Consider the following 23,212-nt stretch of genomic DNA (forward strand, 5'->3'; position numbering starts at 1 on the left):
TTTCGATGAACTATGAAACCTATAAAATTTGAAACTAGGGGAGACAGACGGTGACTCAAATGGAAGGAAACAACTTAACGCCCTGAAAATTATCGTGAGTGGTTAATAGTTAGTTAACAGCATTCGCTTTGATAAGCCAATTTATCAACTAAAGTGGAGAAACCCTCTTATAGTTCTTTTATCTTACTTTGGATTGACAGACCAGAGGTAATAAACTCGACTATCTAATACAACTGTCGAATATTCTACTCTGTCAAAGCGCTTTACAGCCCGATATAACTACAATCCCTCCCAAAAACCATCTCTGAGCCCATTATCGGTCAGTCAACCCTGGACGTTAGCCAGTATCAATGAGAGTTAAGCCAGTCTAATTTTATTGAAGGGATTGCGTTAGAAAACTAGAAGGTGTAAAGACTTAACGAAATTGGCGATAGTCAGAAGACCAGCCTGAGTGGTCGGAGATGACCAAGTAGGGAGAGCTATCCCAAAATCCTAAAAATTTGAAGAAATTGACAGAGAAGGTCTGTCCGCAAATACTGAAGCTCCACCGAAAAGTGGGGGCGGTCCCTTACTTGTTATTTAAAGACTTTGCATATCCTTATACCGCCGCATAGATCCGTATCGGAATCTGAAAAGAATGGGATAAAACTCCGGAGCCTAGTGCGGAAATCGACAGGGAAGTTTCACGACGGATGGTATTCCCAATCCGTGCTTCTCTTGCCTCAAATGTCTATGAGCCGCTGGCTTCCCATCATGCCTTGGTATTCTTGGGCCATTGTACTGGAGGATAGCCCTTTAGAAAATGAGGTTTAGAGGTCGGAGTGGAGGATACAAAGAAGGAGTCCTGAAAATGTATAATCAATACAGGCAAAAACAATTAATTGAAGCAAATGGGACCAGAAAATTCCCTCGCTTCAGAGCTTGAAAGAAATTCACAACACCAAATATCTTAACAAGCGAAAAATTTATGCGAATTGAAGAATTGCATAAAATGTTCAAATTTTACACTAACTTTCTTGTTACTTGCTAATTTGTTGATATATCGAACGACCGATGGAAGAAATGGCATCTCCCATTTCTTGTCTAATTCCAAAGCAGAATATCTCCATCAAGCAACGCTAGAAATCTAACCAAAATACAATGTCGATCTACTTAAATTTCAATTTCACCCAGTTCCTAATACAAAGCAGTTTCTCTACATTAATTGGTAATACGACACCTAAAAAAACACCAAATTCGACACTTCATGTCCTTTCACTAACATACAAAGTATCCATAGCATGTGAAATTTTCGACTGGATCACGAAAATGGAGCTAATCAACAAGTCAAAGGGATACGCAAAGAAAAACGGTGATCAGGAATATTCACGAAGGGCGATAAGTTTGATTTACGATGACTCTATTTTCCAGACCTCCACCCGTGAAATTTGGCGGATTTGATATAATTATGACTAATCATCTGACGGCCCCCGAAATATGGTTGTTATCACTCTGCAAACGAATTAACGAGTTCTTCCTGTTTTTCCTCAATTCTATTGCTCTATTTTCAGAGTCCTTCTTTTAAGATTCCATTAAGGATCCATTGCTCGCTAAATGCATGCGTAGTGCAGCGGGACAGCGAGGCATGACAGAGCTTATCCTTACGTCGGCAACTTAAGCGGTTGCCCATTTTCCGCTCCGAGGCCCGAAACTTGAAATATGTCCAACGTTACGCTAAATTAAGACGATTCGTCTAAATTTTCCATAATGACACCTGCACTTAGACTAGATTTTTTTTAAAAAAAAAAAGAAGATTGGACATATGAGAATCGCCACTAAAAATACCGACCAACATTGTACTCTCCGCCACTCCAAACTGGTTCGACACAGGAAGTTATCCTCTACATCTTCTCAACACCGATTCCCCAACATTCGTTTGAGCCAGAAACAAGCATTAGTAATGCACTTCATGATATGCAATATTATTAAAACTATGTGTAAGCAACAATAACAAAGGTTAATGATCGTTTTCAAAATATTACAAATTTCTATATTAACCTTGGAATATTTAAATAAATTTTCGGGTTTTGTGGAAAATTGAATGGTGATAGGGTTTTGTAAATAAAATTGTAAAAATGGAAAATAAAAATGAAAATTTTTGAATTATTATTATAAAATTATTGAATTTGAGGATGGCAAATAGGGAGTTATAAAGAAGGTAATGCAGGTGTGGAAGGGAATTAGATACACGAAACAGAAATATGCTGCATACAAGGAAACGAATCTCTTATCCGCTCATCTCCGGACAAAGAGAACCAAATTATTTTCATGCTGAGAACCAACCAACTAAAACTCTAAAGAGTCTAGTCTCAATATTTAGTTCATACGCAGAGCATTGAGGAATTAACCATGAGTCGATAATACTCCGTATTCACCCATTCGTGCAAAAAAAGACTTTTGGTTCCTCCCTAACGCCACTAAGGTATACTGGTCACCGCATACTAATAATTTTGAATGATTTGGATCATCTCCTACCTTGCATCCTTTCTGAGCGCTAAATAAAGTGCTATTTGAAATCGAAGATCTTCTGAAAGTTATGCGTTTATCCATTCTTTACGAAAGCGGCTGATTTGATTGATATTCAAGGCTGTCATTTAATGACGACATGAAAGCCACATTCACCTTAAGGTAGAACGAATAGACATTTAACTATCATATGATGAAAATGAAAACCACTAAGATTTTTGGTATGCAACGGTTCTCAGCGCGACCTTCAACACAAAGCTATCGCTGTCCTGGGGGTGGGGATCAGGATGTACAGGAAATGCTTCTGTATATCTGATCGGTTTTCCAATTTTTTCTAGACCCATCATCTAAAAAGATACTTCAAAATTTGTATATTGCTCAGTGTGTACTGATAGTATAGAGGCATCTATCTTAATCATGATATTATGAATTGAAATGAGGCTTCCGTTTCATCTTAGTTACAATTAATACCGTGCAAATGATGAACCTATTCAAGTGAAATGAACCCCATGGCACGTGCAAGCTCCCATGGCCAAACCCTTTTGAAAATCCAGACTCAATCGTCCAGTTGAATTAAGAGGCAAACTTTCTACCCACATAGCTTCCGCCCCATCGAAATTAAGTTATGTAAAATAACTTTCTTTAATTTCATGCGGAATACAAAACAATGACCACTTAAATGAGTTCGCAAATCCCGAAAAAAATCTGTTAACTGACAATAAATCCAATTCACGATTAAAACTCATTGCATTGCACTTTTTTCTTCTCAGGCCGAGTCGTTGTAAACCTTTCTCCAAATGCATTAGATTACGCGATCAATACAATCTTAAATCCGCACAATATTAAATTTTTGCGAAGGCGCAGCAGCGCACTTTTCATCTGGATTTAGATCACTAATCCGTCAGATTTATCTTTCTTTATAATGGCGGTTTTTTCATGGAGTTTTTTTACATATCGGAATGATTTTCTCTTTGGTCATGATGTAAGACATAAGGCTGGAAAGCAATAGATATGAGACCTCGATGACTTGTGGGATTCGGTGCAATGGGATATAGATATTATTGTGGTACCATCTGAAATGCTATACAGAAAAAAAGATTCGCCTAATGAAATGATTCGCATTTGTGAGTCTGCTCAAATTTTTTTTCTGCTGCTAAACTTATGGGGTGCGGCAGATTTTAATAATTTATTGTCTGTTCATCTTTTTTATGGAAGATATAGATATACTAGTTGGTTTCTAGATTAGCAGCTACATAATGTACTTGTGGCGGATCAAACGAGGTCTGCGCTTCAGATTGCATATTTTTTCTGTTGGGAAGGGAACTTAACCTACTTTTTAATTTTAATGCGGATAATAGGCTGCATTAGCAATATATTTGGACATTTGTCAACTACATATGGTTTAATGGTATTTAATAACTTTCAGCAGATTTTTATGAGATATTCATATGCAGATGTTGGAATGACGCTCAAGGATTGACGCCAAACGTTCGGAAAACCCAAGCCTTGAATGTTTAGACTCCATCGATTCTCATCATCATCAACGGCGCAACAACCGGTATTCGGTCGGTCTAGGCCTAATTTAGTAAGGAACTTCAGACCCCAGGGTTTTGCGCCGAGGTCCACCAATTTGATATCCCTAAAAGCTGTCAGGCGTCCTGACCTATGCCATCGTTTCATTTCAGGCAGGGTTTGCCTCGTCTTCTTTTTCTACCATAGATATTGCTCTTATAGACTTTCCGGGTTGGATCACCCTCATCCATACGGATTAAGTGACCCGCCTACCGCAGCCTGTTGAGTCGGATTTTATCCACAACCAGACGATCATGGTATCGCTCATAGATTTCGTCGTTATGTAGGTTACGGAATCGTCCATCCTCATGTAGGAGGCCAAAAATTCTTCGGGGGGGTTTCTCTCGAACGCGGCCAAGAGTTCGAAATTTTTCTCCAGGGTCAGGTAAAAAAGGACGCATGACAGGGCATCCTCTTGTTTTAGACCGTTGTTAATGTGTGATCCTGTTGCTTTTATCTGGCGTCGTGCATTGGTCAGGGTCAGAAGAGAACGATTTAAATATCTCGGATCAATAATAGCGCCAATGGAGTAACGCAGTTCTGAAATTGCTTCACGGATTAGCGCAACCAGAATGAAGTGGCGGTCCAGAACTGGTGTTCTTTGTGATCGACGTATCAACGAACATCTGAAATCGAAAATATATCGCGATGTCGTCCGTCCTGTCGGTCTTTATGGTTGTTCTAGTGTTGGCCGACTATAAAAAACAATGAACGGCGTTTTGCGTTGATGGAAACGAGGAAGTTGCGTTGGACTGGTGGCGTGACACACCTTGATCATATCCGAAATGAGGATATTCGCGATCGATATGAAGTTGCACCGATCCTTGAAAAATTGCGAGAGAGGCGTCTTCGATGGTATGGTCATGTAATTCGCGCTAACGAGAAATCACTTGTCAAGATTGATCTGCACATCGAAGTGGATGATAAGCGACTAAAAGGTCGGCCGAAACAACGGTGGCTTGATAAGATGGATGGTGATTTGAAGACCTCACGACTACATCCAGATTAGGCTATTGATACAATAAAATGGTGCAACCGATCACGACGAACCGACCCCGCTTGTGAACGGGGCAAACGCTAAAGAAAAAGAAGAAACACCAGAACCCATATAGAGCTGAAATTATAAACAGTGACTATTTTAGTCCTTCTAACTTTTCAAAAAGGCACGGAAGAAATGCAAAATATAGTATGTGCTACTTTTAGCAGTATTTGCTGTAGATATTAGCGTTTGAATTTTTGAAATTTATAGAGAAAATGATTGGCCGCTGAACGTACAAATTTTTCATACATCATCCATTTCCTTTGACAAAACCGATCTTTTCTACAACGTCAAAGAATCAAAAGATTTTCCATTGAAAATGTGTCCTCCATCTAGCGTAGCTTCGTTAATAATTGTGCGATTCACACCAAATTTTCCACTTCCACTTTTATTGACTATGTTTTGTAAAACAAATTAAATGGAAACTGCTTGATTAGCGCGTTCCGAAATATGGCAAGCTAACTGAAGAAACTTCCTCTTTTGATAACAAAGTAATTCATTAAGCAAATATCTTATTTCGGAATTAACTGTTCCCTCCATCAGAGTTTTGCCTCTTTTATTCTTCTATTGAGTTACCGTGGACTTTCTGTTGACTTGTTATCGGATAGCTGCTACTTTGGTGGTAAGATTTTCTTAACAGAGCCATCACCATAATTTCATCGTAGACTTTTTGATTGGGCCGTTTTCGAGAAGAGAAGCTTTCACCGTTGGTAGCTAGTACTGTTGACTCCTTATTCTCCTTGACTATCGCCTCAAGTACTAACCACAGTTGTCATTTGACAGATATTTGGAGGAAACATTGTATGCAGGAAGTTCCTCAAAAGGGAGCAGAAAATCATGATTTGCGCCAAACCTACACTACCAAAGTTTAGCTACACAGAATATCTTAAGGCGTCACTATATATATATTTGAACTATCTTTCTGAACAAATTGATTGCTACACCTACTGTCTTTAACGAGAAGAAAAATTATACCAAAAAAACGGAATTTTCGAGTAAGACCATTTGTCTCTAAATATTGAAACTCAGAGGAAGACGCGACCAGAACTTCACCCATAGATAAGGGACAAAAATAGATTTTTCGCAGCACAGAGTGGATGAATCTCTGAAAGGTTTGCGCCACGTTGCACAGTCCGAAAACCATCCTAGTGAACTCGAAGAGTCCGAAAGGTGTGCATATTGCCGTTTGCCGGAATGCGTTCGGGAAGAACAAGGGTTTATTGGTGTCCCTTGACTAAATCCAAAGTCGAGCAAATACGGAATTTTGGATAGTGGAATGAGGTACCGTTCTGGAATTGTCTGAGCCGTCTTTAATCGCCACAAGGTCTCCATTGGCTATTAGGTTTACGGTCCATGTAAAACGGAAAAGGCCAACAGCTGTCTGCAGGTTTGCAAATACTCTGCCTAAAAAGTTTTTTCCGCGCAACTACGAGCTTTTGTGGTTTATAATGCATCCGCGTTAAAAAAGATCGAGGAGTCAGTAGTGTTGATGTAGTACCGAACATCATACTTAACGGGCTTGGAAAGGCCATTTTTGAAGAAATGCTCGAATAGGTGCGTCAGAAACGATCAAAGATTTTCCCTGATGACCTGAGAGAAGTTATGAGGTCAATGAGAAATCTGCTATGCAGATCCACTAGCAATCCATAGTGCACAGGAAATCAGCACCCATGATGGAAATATTGATGTCCGTCAAGGAAACGCTCGTCGAAGTCCAAAACTCAAGTTTACCTGCATGTAGCCATAATTCACAGTTTTCGGGGATCCCACAATGATATCAGCATACCCCAGTATTTGCCGAAGGTCCCGTCGACCTAATACCGGATCGCCCATTTCAGAAAGCGGATTTAGACTTTGATCTGGTCTTACTTCTCGGACGCAAAGCACCGACGACCTCTGTCTCTAAAACGGTAGCTATTAATGTTACCACCTCGCCAACCACGGGTCCTACGTGTCCAGAGACCCCGAATTTGCAAATGCCAAGAGTGTCTGCAGCCCCAAAGACTGTAGCAGCTCGGTGCCGACTTCGTCACCACCCAATTGTTTCATTTCACGCAGCGGTTGGCTTGGCGAATCACCCACAAGGATCAATAACATGTAAGCGGGACGAGTGCAGAAAAGGGCAAACGGAAAGAGCAACGTTCCTTTTAGGGTTTTGTGTAAAACAAAACCTTATTAAAATCTGTTTACTATCCGTCCGTTTGTTTGTCTGTCACACGCATTTTTCTCGGAAACCGTTATATCGATTGACACCAAATTTTTTTGGAAAGGTGGGAACTGTGAACGCTCAAGCATACAGTAAATTACATCATTCTACGTCGAATTTAAGAGGGGGAGAGGAGGGTTCTCATACGTGCAAAGAGGGTGTACATTTTTTTCATCAAATATTGTTATGTGGGGTATCAAACGAAAGTTAGTACTTTCCGAAGCCATCAAGTGGATGTGGACTTAGGATCCCTCATATCCCAAACAGCTTAGCCTAGACTCAAACAATTGACGGTTTAAACGATACGACGATATAAAGGAGCGCTTTCCACGCTGCTCCCAGGGCAGAAGTGAGGGAGCGTCTGATGAATTGTCTCTGCCCTGGATGTTTGTTAGCACTTTAACTTTCCACTCGCCACCACAGAGGGTTACATTATTTCACATATCTACATAAAAATGGACACACTCCCTGCACTTTACAACCCTTCGCACGCCATTTAAAGAGGTTCTAGTTCCCGATTTCTAATTGTCTTCTTTCTTTTAATCTAAATGGCAATACTGCCTCAAAAAGCTGTAATATCCTCTTACTCATCACGAACCACCATTCAGCAGTTTATCAATATTTCCATATCCACTTGTGGAGGAGTGGAGAAATTTACAAAGGCTCTTTCATACTTTCGCAATATAATGGCATTTATCTGTAAATTGTTGAATCATTTTGCATTTTAATGAAAGCTTAAGGTGAACAGCACATGTGGCACTGGTCAAAAATTACGCTATCCAATGATATTTCGAATATGATCACGCGATATGTGTATACCACCTGAGAGCCGGTAACCGGTTACCTGTGAACACATGTGAAATGTATATTGTACCCATGTATGTAAATATATTCATATGTGGTTATTTTGCTTTTTCCCTGCAAAATTACCTGAGTGACGATGTCCGGACTCACAATTTTATCTATTTTTATGAGTATGACTTCTGAAGGTGGTTTTTGACACAGAAAGGCCATAAAAGATGTAGACAGTTCAAAGAAGTTTTTTGTCATGTTTACGTGACTGACGAAACACGGTTTTTACATATGTGGACATAATATATTGCTTTTAATTAAATAATGGTGTGATTTGCGTCATTGTAAGAACATATATTGAGGGTGTATATTCTTATATCTGGAAATTGTAAAATAATGAGTTACTTTTTAAGTACTCCCTAAAATGTGTAAAATGTGTACTTTCGGGGCTAAAACCTTGAAAATTCCCACCAAATGAAATGGCAACTGAAACATACCTCAGAGAAGTATAAAGCGGACATCGTAAACATCATACCTGAAAATGTAAAAAAATTAAATGTAAATTAAAAAACCTAAAGTTAAGAAGACTGTTTCTCCGTGAAAAAGTACATCAAAGGATATTTTTGACGCTACCTTAGTTGATCTACAGTATAATAGGTTTATCTAACTAGTGCCTAGGATCTTTGTTGAGGCAGCGATATTCTAGATCTTTATGAATGCCAGGTCTTATGTAACTATAGTTCTAAATCTTTCTGTTCTGCGCTATTCACCTGAGAGAAGAAATGAATTTCGCTTCATAAACAAAACCGAAACTCTAGTTGGATTACCAGAACATTAAATTAGCTTGAAGGCGGGTTTATGGACAAAATATGTCCACTAAGCGGATAAAGACAAAAGGCCCCTCAGAAGAACTGTCAATTACTGCGAGTAGTTATATCAATGGTAATGCATCTAACGAAAACGACAGGAAAGCAATCAAAAACAACTTTGGAAAAGAAACCATTAGCAACGAAGGCATCAGCAAAGACCATATGCCACTACCCGTAGAAGTTCAACCTTAGCGAAAGCAGTCACAGCTAGTAATGTTAGAATAGGTAATGTTAAAGTGGTTCCAACCCCAACCACATACAAAAATTGAACGTGCCCCCAAATCCAGAGTACAAATTAAAAGCCTCGTTAAGAACGCGGGGGCTGAGCGTACCTTCATATTCACCGAATCGGGGTCATGACATATTTCTCACGACCATTCCACCTACTCTTTTTAACAAACCCTGCTAATAAAAGGGCTCCAAGGGAAACTGATCCTTTGGATATAATTGAACTTACGTAGGAACTGTAAGAAGTTTTAATGTGAAGCGTATACTTCATCAAAAAGTTACTTTTGACAAATTCAAAAGCGTAGGACGGGTACACTTTTACAACTGTTGAAATTTCGGAACAATGGCCATAATTGACAGATGACGCAGACACTGAAGACCTCGGCGTAGAATGCCCCACCTTATCTACGACGAGGGTCGTCAACGACCCTTGACGATGGGGTGATGTGAGCGTAGCTCTGCCAAGGTAGTAGTTGTGGCGTGTATCAGGAGCCAACCCCTTCGGGACCCTGGTTGGGTAGTGCGCATTGAACCGGTATTGGTAGACCGCGTTGCCTCGAGTGAGCGCTGATCCGTCCGTGAGTTCCGGCATCAGCTAATCTTAGGTTAGGCCTAAGGGAACTGGGATAGGGACTTTTTCCCCGAGGGTATACCCGTTCCTGACTATTGAGGCCCGCTTCTTTGCACACGATGCACTGGTAAACAACTTAAATGGAGAACAAAAACAAATCAAACGAGGGGATAGTGAAAGTGGAGAGTGAGCTGGCTACGTTTATTCGCAGCACTAAAATGTGCCGCTCGCCCCAGCGCAGAACGCAACAAGGGCTGAAATGCCCGGCAAGTCATCGGGATGCGCAGATGAAGAGGAGGACTCGCAAAGTGATGCGGCACCTGCAACGGAGACAGGAACCCAGACCCAGCCTCGAGAAGCTGACCAGGGAAATCTTCAACATTTGCTGCAGACATAAATACTGGCAGCCAAACAAGCACTGCCTGAAGAAGTACAAATCGGCCAACAAGACCGCTAAGAGGCTTTCTTGGTTGGATTATTATCGGAACACCAAAAGCACCAGCGAATCCGCGAGGCTTACTAAGATTTTTTCCAAGGAAGAAAAGAGCCCATCCTTTCTTGAAAAGTTGGAGGGTTTCTGGACGGAGTTTTCTAGTGAAACCTTGGAGTTGCTGGTTCAGACGCACTTTCCTCCCAGCGAAGAGGACTGTGAGTCAGAGCCTTGCTTGGAGGGTTTGCGGTCACCCCAGCCGTGCGAGACTATCAAATCGGTAATTACCGAGAATAAGATCGGCTGGGCTATAAACAGCTGCTGCGCATATAAATCTCCGGGTCCAAATGGCATAATGGCAGGAAAGGGTTGTGTCGTGGCTTGTTGAGATTTACTGGAGTTGTATCTCTTTATAATATGTACCACAGTCTTGGAGACGGGCACGAGTGGTTTTCATACCGAAATCGGGCAGGCGCGGCCATGAGTCCGCGAAAAACTTTCTATCAACCAGCCTCACCTCTTTCGTGCACGTCCTGGACATCCACTTAAGCGCGATCATGGAGAGAACGCTTTTCTCTAAGTCCCAGTATGCCTACCTCAAAACAAATCTACAGAAACCACCCTCCACGAAGTAACAGCCACGGTTGAGCGGTCCCAGCAGTACAAGCAGTATATCCTAGCTGCCTTCTTGGATATAGATGAAGCATTTAACAACGTTTGTACCAACGCAATAAAAGAAGGCTTGACCAGTATTGGAAGGGGATCTTACACATTGGTTTATATCCATGCTAAGAACCAGGATAATCCAGTCGGATCTGTGTCACCTCACGGTGACGCCATCTCTTCGGTGGTTGTCTGGTTAATAGTCATGGACGAAATTCTGCAAATATTGGACAGCATCGAGGTGAAGGTAATGGCGTATGCCAACGACTTGTCAGGATGTTTCACTCAATTATGAGCGACTTCATTGATGGAGTGTTGCGAAAGGTGTGCCTGTGAACCGTACCCAACGGTACTGATGCTGTTCACCACCAAGACCTGAATTCCACCTACCACGGCTGAATGAACAAAGATTGGTTCTTTCCTCCAATGTAAAGTATCTTGGTTCAATCTTGGATCCAAAGCTAAATTGGAGATTGACCATAGAAATGAGGGTTAAAAAGGCCTGTGTAGCCTTCTATGCCTGCAAGAGAACCTTTGCAAAGAGATAGGGTCTTCTGGTGGATCTCTGGATGTACACAGCTGTGGTGCCTCCCATCCTAACGTATGGCTTTATTGTATGGTGGCAGATTTTGGGCAAAAAGCACAATAGAACGAAGCTTAATAGGATTCAAAGAACCGCGTGTACAAGTGCTGCTGGGGCTTTGCAGTCCAGCTCGGCAGATGCTCTCAATGTACTCCTCGCATCGCCCCCCTATAGACTTCCACATTAAATACTGCATGAGTCTGAATGTTGGACAGCGAAGCCTTACAGCCATAGTAACATCCTAGACGAAGTACCCCGGGAAATCTGGGCATTCCCCACGGACAATGCCACACGCAAACTGAACTTCACGAGAAACTTTCCAACTAAGGTGAAGAGTGAAAGACCGACGACATGCAAAATTATGACACAGTATTCTTCACCAACGGATCAAAGATGGTCTGTGAACTTTGTGTGGGAGTTTTCTCGAATATACGCAATGTATCTAAGTTGTATGGTCCCCCAAGTTTCGCCAGTGTATTCCAAGCAAAAGTACTGGCGATACTGCAAGTCTGTCGATGTTTGGAGCATAATCCGAGGCCCAAGTGCAACATAGTCATTTTGACCGACAGCCAAGCGGCCATTAAGGCTTTGTACTCAGCGGCGATATCCTCTAGGCCAATGGGGCAGTGCAAAAATGCGTTGAATAGTCTGGGAGACACGTTCAAGGTCACCCTCCGTTGGGTTACGGGGCATAGGAGCATAGAGGGGAATGTGCAGACTGACAGATTGGCAAGGTGGGGCTCTGCTCTTGGCAGTCCTTGGGCGGGTACAGTCGGTGTCTCGCTGGCGACTGTCAAGTCGAAATCTACTCGCACTACTTAGCAGCCACTGACCTCAGATGGCGAAGGGTGACTTACTGCTGTGAACGACCTGTTCACGAGAGCTCCTGTACATACAAGATTACGGCGATCTGCAGAGTGCACTGGCCCATGGGCGACCATGTCGCCAGCCTCAGCATACCCTACAATTCGTATTGCCGAACCGCGGAGAAGGGAGGGAAACCCTCAGGCACTTTCTTTGCGATTGTCCAGCTCTAGTTAGAATCAAGCTACGTACACTGGGTAAACCATTCTTTGGGAACCTCAGTGAGATTTATAGCTGCAGGGTGAGAGAGCAGCTTTCCTTCGTAAATGCAACAGGCTGGCTCTGAAGATCTAAGCCGGCTGGACTCTGCCTTATTGCTTTCATAATTGTAGTCATGGTCTTAGGAGCACCGCAGCGTTAGTTGGCCTCCTCGGGACGGACTTTGATACCTAGCTACCTATGTTGCCCTCAACTTGCATTGAATAACTAACTTCACCCCTTCTGTAAATACAAAATGATTTTTCCGAATCCCCAGTCCCTATGGTTAAACTTGGAAAAGAATAAATTTTCAACCCTATCTCCGGAGGGGGTGAAGAGTTTATGGAGAGGGGATTTGAAGGTCAGATGATCTTCCTTCCTTAAAAAGTTATGGCTTTTCAAAACAGTTTTTTTCTTCTTATATTATCACAATTTTGAATTTTCAACCCTACCCCGTGTATAAGAGAGGATAAGGAGGATATATAGTGAAAAGGGAGGTCTCCCCTCTCTACTTCCGTTAAATAATTGTAACGATCGTCCCCTGTTTAAAAGTTTGGGCACCCCGAAATGGGGCTATTTTTTCGTCAAAACGGTAGGGTTTAACTTCCAACCCCATCCTCGCATTCGAAAAGGAGGATATGAGGAGGAGGAGAGGAGAGTAAGTAAGAAGGGAGAGATCTTCTCTTTGAAACCCAGTTGAAAAATAGCAGCGGCCACTCCCTGAAAAAGCATGAAAGTGGGATGTTTTAATATCGTCATGGTAAAGTTTCATTTGCCACCCCCACCCCGGAGGAGGAGAAGATAAAGAGGAGGAGGAGGAAGAAGAAGGCTCCTTCTTTCCAACACAGCCAATGAATCATGGCGGCGGCAAGGGGCCGACCCTCCTCTTTATAATAAAATGTAATAAGCGTATTATTGACACCCCCCCCCCCTTTCGGGGCCTATGACCTCTGATGATATCATGATCAAATTATCATGATAATTTGAAGTGGGATTGAGCGCGAATTGCTCTACATATATCAATTGCACCAGCACCAAACATGGATTAGTTGTTCCACAGCTAGGCGATGGTCTTACATACACTTTGAGGACCATGAAGAACATTAATCATCCCTAAAGCAAAAGTCAAATCAGTTCGAGAACATACTCTCAAACTGGTTCAACGATTCTTCTTTCACCCTTCTTTCACCAATATATCCTGCAGGTATAAACTGTCCAATAGCAACCCTTTTTAGGGCTAGCCAAATATTAGATTCAAACACCACCTCTTCATCTTTACGTGAAACCATATCCAGCTTCAAGTTCAACAAGTGCTCGTATATATTTATAGATCTATTATTATTCTGTTAAGGCAAAGTCGCACAGCGTCCTTAAATAACTATTGTGCCCTATTATAAGGAGACTGTTACTTTCTTAATTGATTTGTGCTTCAATTACTCACCATCGAACCAGATATGTTAAAGTGCGACAACGCAGATACCAAAGTCAAATCAACCCAACCCATTACAAGAATACTACTATTGCTTCCCCTGGGTCCCTGACACGCATTTTCAAGTGATAATTATTACATCAAAATTAAAAATAGAGAAAATTACAACCATTTCCTATTATCTAAAAGCACTTCCTGTAAACCGCTTACAGCAAGCAAACACTCCCTTTTTCTTCATTTTCCCCGAGTCATTGACTGCCTTGAGTCAAGTGTGTGCACTATCATGCGGTTACCACAACAAGCTGTTATCACATTCTGGTCGACCCCGGGATTGACCCCTAGAATCGTTTACAATCGGATTGGGTAATTGCCGACATTGACTGATTGGACGGTTTCCGATTTTGATTCGAATTTTCACATTCTCAATCGCCGCCGTGTTTCGGTCCCTTTGGGTATTTGCAAAAGGTTACAGATAGTTCACTAATGAATTTATGCAAGGCTAGAAGTTGGATTCTATTTCACAAACGCAGCATTCTGCTTCTGAGAAATGGGAAATGTGCGAATTTTGATATTTCCTGTGGAATATATTTCTGCACCGTAAAGTAGAAAGTGTGTGTAAACAGTTTTTCGATTTATGAGCAAAATTTGTTAATGAAAGAAACATGTGCTCTAAAAAATGAAGTGATTACGAAAGGAAGAGAAAGGTGCATGGATCTCCTTTCCTTTCATCGAGATCTAAAAACGTAAACTTGGTACTCAAGCATGTTCAAAAGACTTCTCTCTTTAAGAAAAAAAAAGACAACTTTGGAACCAGACAAATGAATACTTTTGAGGAATAACGATCCCATTTTCAACATACATATAGATTTTCATATTCTCGTTTCCTTATGTTGTTTTTTTGAAGCACGATCTCGCCTGGAAAGATAAGTTCATTACTTATATACGCGAAACATAACAGCACTGATTGGCACTGCGCTGGAGATCAGAGGCCATACGGGATATTTTACAATCCCAATCACAAGCTATTTAATTACGGAGAGTGAATGAAGATAGTGTAGTAAAACTCCTCAGATACTATAGACAGATTAGTAACTGAAGGCGTGGAGTTGGAACTAGAACCGCACCAAGGACGTAATGATTGTACGTAAACATAACTGTAGGCATAATAAGCATCAAGCTATAAAGCACATGGTGCTGGGTATTAGAGTCCTCCATAGCAGATTGCAGGAGGAAAATATAAATTCCATAGAGAAGTTTAAACCTATTGTCTCAACACTGCGGTAGGCAACCACAGTGACATCTTACCGCAATACCGTCGCCTATTTGCGGCCAAAGAAAAGCATACGGGAAAAAGAGGAACATTTTTTAAGTAAAAAGAATGTTTGTTGGCATGCGATCGCCAAACAAGCTACCAGTGGCTTCGTATAGGCGAAAATGCCTGAAGCATACATGTTGAGCTGCTACACCCTTCTCGCCGCAGCGAAGCCTAAAGGCGATTAAAGCTTTTATAAAGATATTATTAACATAGGATGCTGGTCCCAAGCCCAGATAAAGGAGGAGGGTTTGAGACAACGTACTTTGTACTATCCTCAGTAAAAAAAAAATAAAATGTTGAGATCACGGAAAGAGATAAATAGAGTATAGTTAGAGTTATTCCACTTTGCTAAATCCTACCTGATCTCTCTTGGTGACAAGTCCCGCGACAGGCCGGCCAAGGAAATGCATACAATGTCGTTACAAACATGATGATCGGATTGAGTCACAAGCCTCGGAGAAATGATAGGGCGTCCACCTCAGTCGACGAGACAGGACAGGCCCCGGTCCTGTCGAGAAATGGGCAAGGGTTCTTGACGCATGGGCAGCGTCAGGACGTAACCAAGTTAGTCCAAACAAAATAAACAAAACAAATACATGTCTGCACGGTAAATGTTGGTACCCTAACTGGAGAGATCGAGGAACTCGCAAGAGCCCTTCGGAAAAGGCGCATTCATATCAGCGCTCTGCAAGAAACCCGATGGTCTGGTGCCAAAAGCTGCAACATTGAACGCGAACGCGGTAAAAATGGCTATAAACTTCTCTATTTTGGTAGCTCACACACTCAATATGGTGTTGGCATTGCCATCTTAGAGGGTTTCCGTGATACCATTAAAGAAGTCGAACGGTTTGATCATCGGCTGATTCACTTCTTCACCGCGTACGCACCACAAACAGGTCGACCTGATGCCGAGAAAGATGCCTTCTGGCAACTTATCGATGTCACGTGCCTGCTGACGACTATACTATCATTTCCGGTGACCTTAATGGTCATGTGGGTGAAAAAGCAGACGGTAACAGGTGTCTTGGGGAAAGGGGTTCAGGTCGCACAATGAGGGTGGCGAGCGTACAATCGATTTTACGGACACCTACGACCTTGTACTTTGAATACATGGTTCATCAAACGATTGTCTCATCTTCCTACATTTTATAGTGGGAGCGGTAAAACGCAAATCAACTATATTCTCATAAGACGCCGACATTTTACCACTGTCACTGATTGCAAAGTCGTTCCCTCTTAGACCATCGCACCTCAACATCGGCCGTTGATTGCCGTCTTGCAAATTAAGCCACCGATAAAACAGCGTGAGGAGCGCACTGGCCCGCGGCGCATTAAATGGTGGCGATTTGGTGAAAGAAAGAAGAAACGGTCTCACGACCATTACGAATGTGGAAGAATCATGGAACGAAATGAAAGCGGCCTCTGCAACCCTCCGGGTCACCAAGCCGAGTAAACGGTACATAAACCGAGATACTTGGCTTTGGAATGATGATGTTGAAATAAAGGTCCGTGAAAAGAAACGCCTCTACCACAAATTTCTCGACGATAAAACGCTTACTAATTGGCAAATTTATAAGAATGCCAACCGGGAAGCAAAGAAAGCAGTCACTGTCACCCGAGCGGACCATTACAAAAATCTTTACTATAACCTGGATACCTGGGATGGCGAGAGAGATCTGCACCGACTTGCTAAAAGCCGTAATGAACGTACACAGGATATAGAACACCTCTGTTGTGTTAATGACAAGAACGATATTTTGCTTACCAACTGTCGGACCGCAACGGATAGATGGCGAGAATACTTCGAGCAGAATTCACTTCCACAATCATTGCCGACATTTGGACTAGTTCCACCTGTCAGCGCAACTGAAGGCGAGGAGGCAATAAAACGAATGAAATTGGGAAAAGCCACAGTACCTGACGACATCGCATCTGAGTTCTGGAAAGCGAATAGCTGGGACTCAGTGAATTCTTTAATCGGGTTATTCAGGAAGGAAGAACACCATCTGACTGGCAAGAAAGTACCAAACTGCCAATATGGAAAAAGAAAGGTAGTCCAGCAGAATGTTCAAATTACCGACCGATCCGGTTACTTTCCCATACGATGAAGATTTTTGAACCCATTTTTGACAATCGTATTCGCGAAATCGTTGAAATAACCGTAAATCAAGCCGGACTTGTCAAAAACTGCGACCTACTGACGCAATACACGCTGTTACTTATGGGGAAACACCGTCAAAAAACTGTCAAAAGTTTTTGCAGATAACAAATCCGTTTTATTGAATAAAGATTCTCTTTAAAGACTATAAGGGAATGTGCTGACCTTGTCAAGAACACCGCCGCATCCTTCCCTGCCTAGGTTTAGAACACAACACAAAATACACAAAAACGGAAGCGAAACATGGGAGGTTATTTTGGAAACTAGTTCCCCCACCGACAATATTGCGAAATCGCTACTATAGGAAGTCAACACTACCGGTGAATACCGTAGCAAATGTGCAGTGAAAAACAGCTACCAGGTGGTTGAGAAACTGAAAGATGCGAAGATTAGACACCATGAAATTCGTTTCGTTTAATATAAAAGCATCCCCCCTCCCCAGCATATATATAGGCCAGACAAAGCGGTTGGTGGTGGTCAAACGATAGTATAGGTCCCAGTGCAAAAAGTGGATTGGTTGGTGGAGAATAAAACCTGGGAAACGTCTGCTGAACCAACACAAACAGCTCTACTACCAAACCCTATCTCTAGGTCCACGTGGTGACCACTGCGAGCTCTTCCTTAACGAAAAGCGGCAGACAGAGGAGAATGAAGGCGAGTCTCCCGCACACAAAATGGGACAAATTGTACCAAGTGGTCCTCCTGGTTGGGGGTTGGGTAGGGCTGATAACCCTACACGGTAAAAAACTGGCCACTTTCAACCTCTCAGTCATGATGAATGTCGGAACATATAGGAGGGCTGATATAGATTCGAATCACTATCTCGTTGGCATGGTGCACGGGGTTCCAAGAACAACACCACCTAGAATCCCTCTGACAATCAGGTGAGAGTTAACACGGAAGCTATCCACAATACAGCCCTTTGCAACACTTATAAGGAGGAAATGGATGCCGCAATAACTGCAGTCAACAGAGGACCTGGAGATGAAGCATCAACCAATGATCCTCACAATCACCTGAAGAACGCTATCATTGATACAGCCACAAACATGCTTGGCCCCAGTCGCAAAAAAAGTCCTAGGTAGAGTAATGTTGCATTCTCGAAGGACGCGGGCACGGGCGGAGGCTTATTAAGAACTCCGTAGAGCGGAGAAGCAACTTTACAGCCGGAAAAGGAAGCCTGGGAGAACCAACAAGTCTGTGAGCTCGAAAAGTACAAGGAGCAACCATACCAGCCTCGCAAATTTTACCAACAAGTCAGCAGGATGACACCTTACACACCTCGATGTTCATCCTGCCGAAACAAAGGGGGAAATCTGATTTCCGACAGAATGGACATTTTGGAGGGATGGGTTGAGTACTTTGGTGAACTACTGAACAACCAGAATGGTGGAGGTCCCGCCAACAGAAGAAACAGTCCGTGTAATTCATCGGCTTAAAAGTCATAATTCGTCAGGAGCTGGTGGAATTACAGCCTAATTGGTTAAATATGGAGGCGACCAATCACACCAAGTGGTTCATCAACTGATGCTCAAGGTGTGGGACAGCGAATCAATGGGTGACGACTGTCAAAGAGATATTATCTGTCTCATACATAAAAAGGGAGATATCACACAGTGCAGCAATTATAGAGGTATCACGTTGCTGAGTATCATCTATAAGATATTCTCCGCTATCTTGGTGTGTCAGATAGCCCCATACGCGTAGAAAATCATTGGCCCATACCAAAGAGGCTTTATTCCAGGCAATTCAGCAACAGATCAAATTTTCTTTCTGCGGGTAGCAATGGAAGAACTGTTGGAATGTAAGCATCAGTTGCACCATACTTTCTTCGACTTTAAGATCGCCTAAGATACCATAGCTAGGGTAAAACTGTACACGGGCATGAAAGTCTCGTCGGTATCCTGACGAAATTAATAAGACTGACGAGGCTGACCTTGACCAATGTGCGAAGCCAAATAAAAGCAGCACGACCACTCTCGAGACCATTCGACATCAACAACGGTCTAAGGCAAGGGATGCCCTAGCATCCGTCTTCTTTAACCTGTCCCTCGAGAAAGTGATCCGTGATGCTGAGGTAAATGGAAGAGGTACGATCCTTTTTAAGTCCACGCAACTACTGGCCTATGCTGACGATATCGACGAGAACGACCTGAGACGCACAAACTGCCTTGATCCAGATCAAACAGGTGGCAATTGGCACGAGATCCTGGGCTGCACATCAATGAATGCAAGACAAAATATATGGTTTCAACGTTAGCACCAAAAGCCAACTAACCAAGAACATGAAATCGCACTGGTGAAACAGGAAGAATAAGATAGGAGACTACAACTTTGAGACCGTTGATAATTTCTCCTATCTAGGGTGGAAAATCACAACAGATAATAGCTATCACGATGAAATCCGCGCACGGTTGTTGACACCCAACAGAGCCTATTTCGGCTTACAAAACCTGTTCCGCTCGGAAAGTCTCATCATAGCGTCAAAGCTCATGCTGCACAAGTCCTTATGTATTCCTCGGAGACCTTAGCAAGAAAAGAATCCCCGAAAAATGTTTGGCCCCCTACATGAGGATGGACGATTGCGTAGCCTACATAACAACGAAATCTATGAGCCATACCATGGCGGTCTGGTTGTGAATAAAATCCGGCTCAACAGGTTGCGGGGGGCGGGTCACTTAATCCGTATGGATGAGAATGATCCTCCCGGAAAGTCTATAAGAGCAATATCTATGGTAGAAAAAGAAGACGAGGCAGACCCTGCTTGAGATGAAACGAAGGCATAGGTCAGGACACCAGGCAGCTTTTAGGGATATTGAATTGTAGGACCTGTTTGGTTTAAATAAATAAACAAATTGAGTGTCCACTTTATAGGCAGGTTAGGGCTGTCGAACCTTTACCTTTACCTCTGTAAAATTCTAGCCAATGCCGATAGGTCTGTCTAAAAAGTTTTGAAAAAGAAGCAGGCACCACTGTAACATCACCTCAAATGGCGGTTATCAACCCACTTTCCTGTTTTTCATTACACAAGTGCAAAACACACATTGCCAAATCTTATCAATTCGTAAACATTGGATCACTGGCACCAAGAATAATATACTTGGCTCGAATTTTTACTTTTGCAAAAACTTGAAACTTGTTTATGTATCGATTCATTAAATAGATAAAAGTAGATTTTTATTTGATAAATCGCTTGCAGGTACGCGTTACTAAGTGTTTACCACACCCTTCATTATTGCAACGATCTGAGGTTTAGATACTTTAGAACCATGCTATGCTTACGTAGGCTTAAGATTGGGGATTCAATTTTTCCTCCTTTCGTTAGATACCGAAAGTGTTAGGAAATATTATTTACAAAGCTCTTCAAGTTATGGAATCGACTTAAGGTCAATTTTACTCACTCCATTAATCACATGACGAATTCAAACTAAAATAACTCAAATTCCGCAGATACACTTGCTAATATTTCTTCTAGCTGTGTTCACCTTCAAAATCGTGACGATAACGTTATCAGGTAATCTTCCTTCTCCAAAAAAAAAACTTATGCAATGAAGTAATTACGAAAAAAAAGTCACACCCATATTAAAGTCTTAACGTTTTGAAAAATCTACAATCATTTTCTTGCCATTTTTTTCGTGTTATCACAATTTCAGTCAGTTTACGACAATTTATGATAAGAACGAAGAGTAAAGACGAATAGTTGGGTCTGGACGATGATAAGTTGAAATTAAAAAGATAATTTTAACTGAAGACATTTCAATTTAAAATTTCACGCTTTGAGGTTTTTGAAGAAAAAAATAAACGCCATAAGCTGCGTTCTAGACCCTTCTAGGCCCAGAATTATGGAAGACCGTCGAAATGGTTAAGTATATCGACGAGAACTCAATCAAAGACTTAACAATTATTGTCAACAAATTTATCAGTTTTTCGAGTTTCTCTTGATTGCCTTTCATATTTTCAATGTCATGCGTGTACAAATTGAAATAGCACCCCCTAGAAAGTTGCCCACATTTGAGTAGTATGTCCACACACCGTGGCAAACCGTGTCGTCTCAAACACCTTTGGAAAGCTAAAGTAATTATTACTTGACTTTCTCACTACCCTGCTAGAAGCATTGAAAATGTGCAACTAGAACACGCGACCTAGATACAAATCCATTTGAATAACTCTTAGAAAACCTTCCTAAACCTGCTAATTGCCAGCTCATGCGCACCCCCCATATCCGCAGTACGCCCAATGCAATCTGAATTGCACTCGCGAATTTACACATGATTAAGCCATAAACCTACCTTTGATTATCAGTGTCACACCGCATGGAAATTCACTGAGCCCAACAGCGCGAACTTTTTGCTGATGAGACCGCCTAATGCAGCTCGACGAATTATAATCCACAGAATTTCGGTTGGGGAGAGTCGTTCAGAACTTCAACCACAATCAAGCACTTTTATGAGTGAAAGGCAATAGATTTGCGAACAATCTCGCAGTCGCTAAAATGCTCACTTTGAAAAAAAAAATTGCACGTTCTATTAAATTGCCAACGGAAAAGTGTCACAATTTCAATATCGGCCGTTACGCAACACTTGAACACCAACAGAAAATTGGAAAAACTTAAGTGAAAACGGAAAAGCGGAAATCATACACCTTTGGAAAGCCAAAACGAAAAAAAAAATCACTATCCGCGAGCAAGCACTTCCTATTGCAAATCCTCAGGTAATTTCGCACGATATCTGCTTCTGTTTAGATACTTTGCTTTACTCGATTATTTTCTCGCTCGGAGCATTGGCGGTATACGGTCAACTACCTGTTGATTGGATCACACTTCAAACTTAGTCAAGCACCACGAAACAACACTGCTGGGAGCTCAAATGTCCCATTTAGTACCACTTCATTACGACCATCATCTACCCGGCAGCAAAAGTCGATTAGGAGACTCTCACCTGTAGCGAAAATGGCAATATCAACCCCTCGCGCCAAGTGTACCGACTTCTTTTTGAAGGTGTCAAATTTCCACCCCAACCAGATACCAGCCTAGGACATGTGTGACCTTTCGACCGGCACTTGTCGCCTCCGTTTTCTGCTTTAGTTTTCCCAATTTTCTTTCGAGTGCAATAGTACGTTGGCTACTTCCAAAAGACACCTTCTAGCGACCGACAGACAACAGCTGAAACCGTACGATACTAGAGCTTTGCTAGTAGCAACCTGAATGGGGGAATGAGCCACGACACCCCAAATCGCGACGAATTTTCCACATACGCGCTTATGGCACTATATTATAACAGATGGGTTATCTTGTAGCGATTGTGATACGGCATATGAACGATATGAGTGTTCTTGGGGAGCTTCCGCGCAACAGTATGTGCGCGAGCGCGACTAGGTCTTACTAGGGCTACCGCAACGAATGACTGAGCTAAATGGCGAGTTGGTGCTTGGAACTGTTCCCAACACAAACCGACTACTTGGCCGGCTCCAAAGTTTGCTGGTGGAGCCCCGTGTTCGTTCAGTCACTAGCATGGCTAGAAACAAGCGCTAGTTCCGATCTCCCCGTATGCGTTTGCTAAGAAAGCTCACCTAGGCCCCAGTGGCGGACCTGGCGGATAAATGGAGCCGGCATATGAAAGTGATTCATTCACCTGGTGGTTGTAAAGGTGGGCAAGGTAAAATAAATATAATTATCTCCTTAGTTAGGCTTTATGGTCTCCTCCGATAATCTAGAGATTTTCCCAATCCCGAAAATTGATGCTGAGGTTAAATGAAACGGAAAAGGAACAGTTCAAAGTTACGCGAAAAACT

The 23,212-nt window shown here is 42.2% G+C and overlaps 1 protein-coding gene across 6 annotated transcripts in view; it reads right to left on the reverse strand.

The window, feature by feature from the left end:
* The window catches only part of LOC119650978 (protein windpipe), a 112,385-nt gene extending 89,486 nt beyond the window's left edge, over nucleotides 1-22,899 (reverse strand). The window contains exons 1-2 of one of the 6 annotated variants that reach the window (XM_038054280.1): nucleotides 22,560-22,899; nucleotides 21,712-21,921 (exon numbers count right to left, since the gene is read on the reverse strand). The gene's annotated coding sequence lies outside the window, so the exon portion shown is untranslated. Of the gene's footprint in view, nucleotides 1-21,711; nucleotides 22,002-22,359 lie in introns of all 6 variants that reach the window. The other 5 variants (XM_038054272.1, XM_038054261.1, XM_038054255.1 and 2 more) reach the window with 5 other exon arrangements.
* Between the last annotated feature and the right edge of the window lie 313 nt (nucleotides 22,900-23,212).

Source organism: Hermetia illucens, chromosome 1 (genome assembly GCF_905115235.1).
Source record: "Hermetia illucens chromosome 1, iHerIll2.2.curated.20191125, whole genome shotgun sequence".
NCBI classification, from domain to species: Eukaryota; Metazoa; Arthropoda; class Insecta; order Diptera; family Stratiomyidae; genus Hermetia; species Hermetia illucens.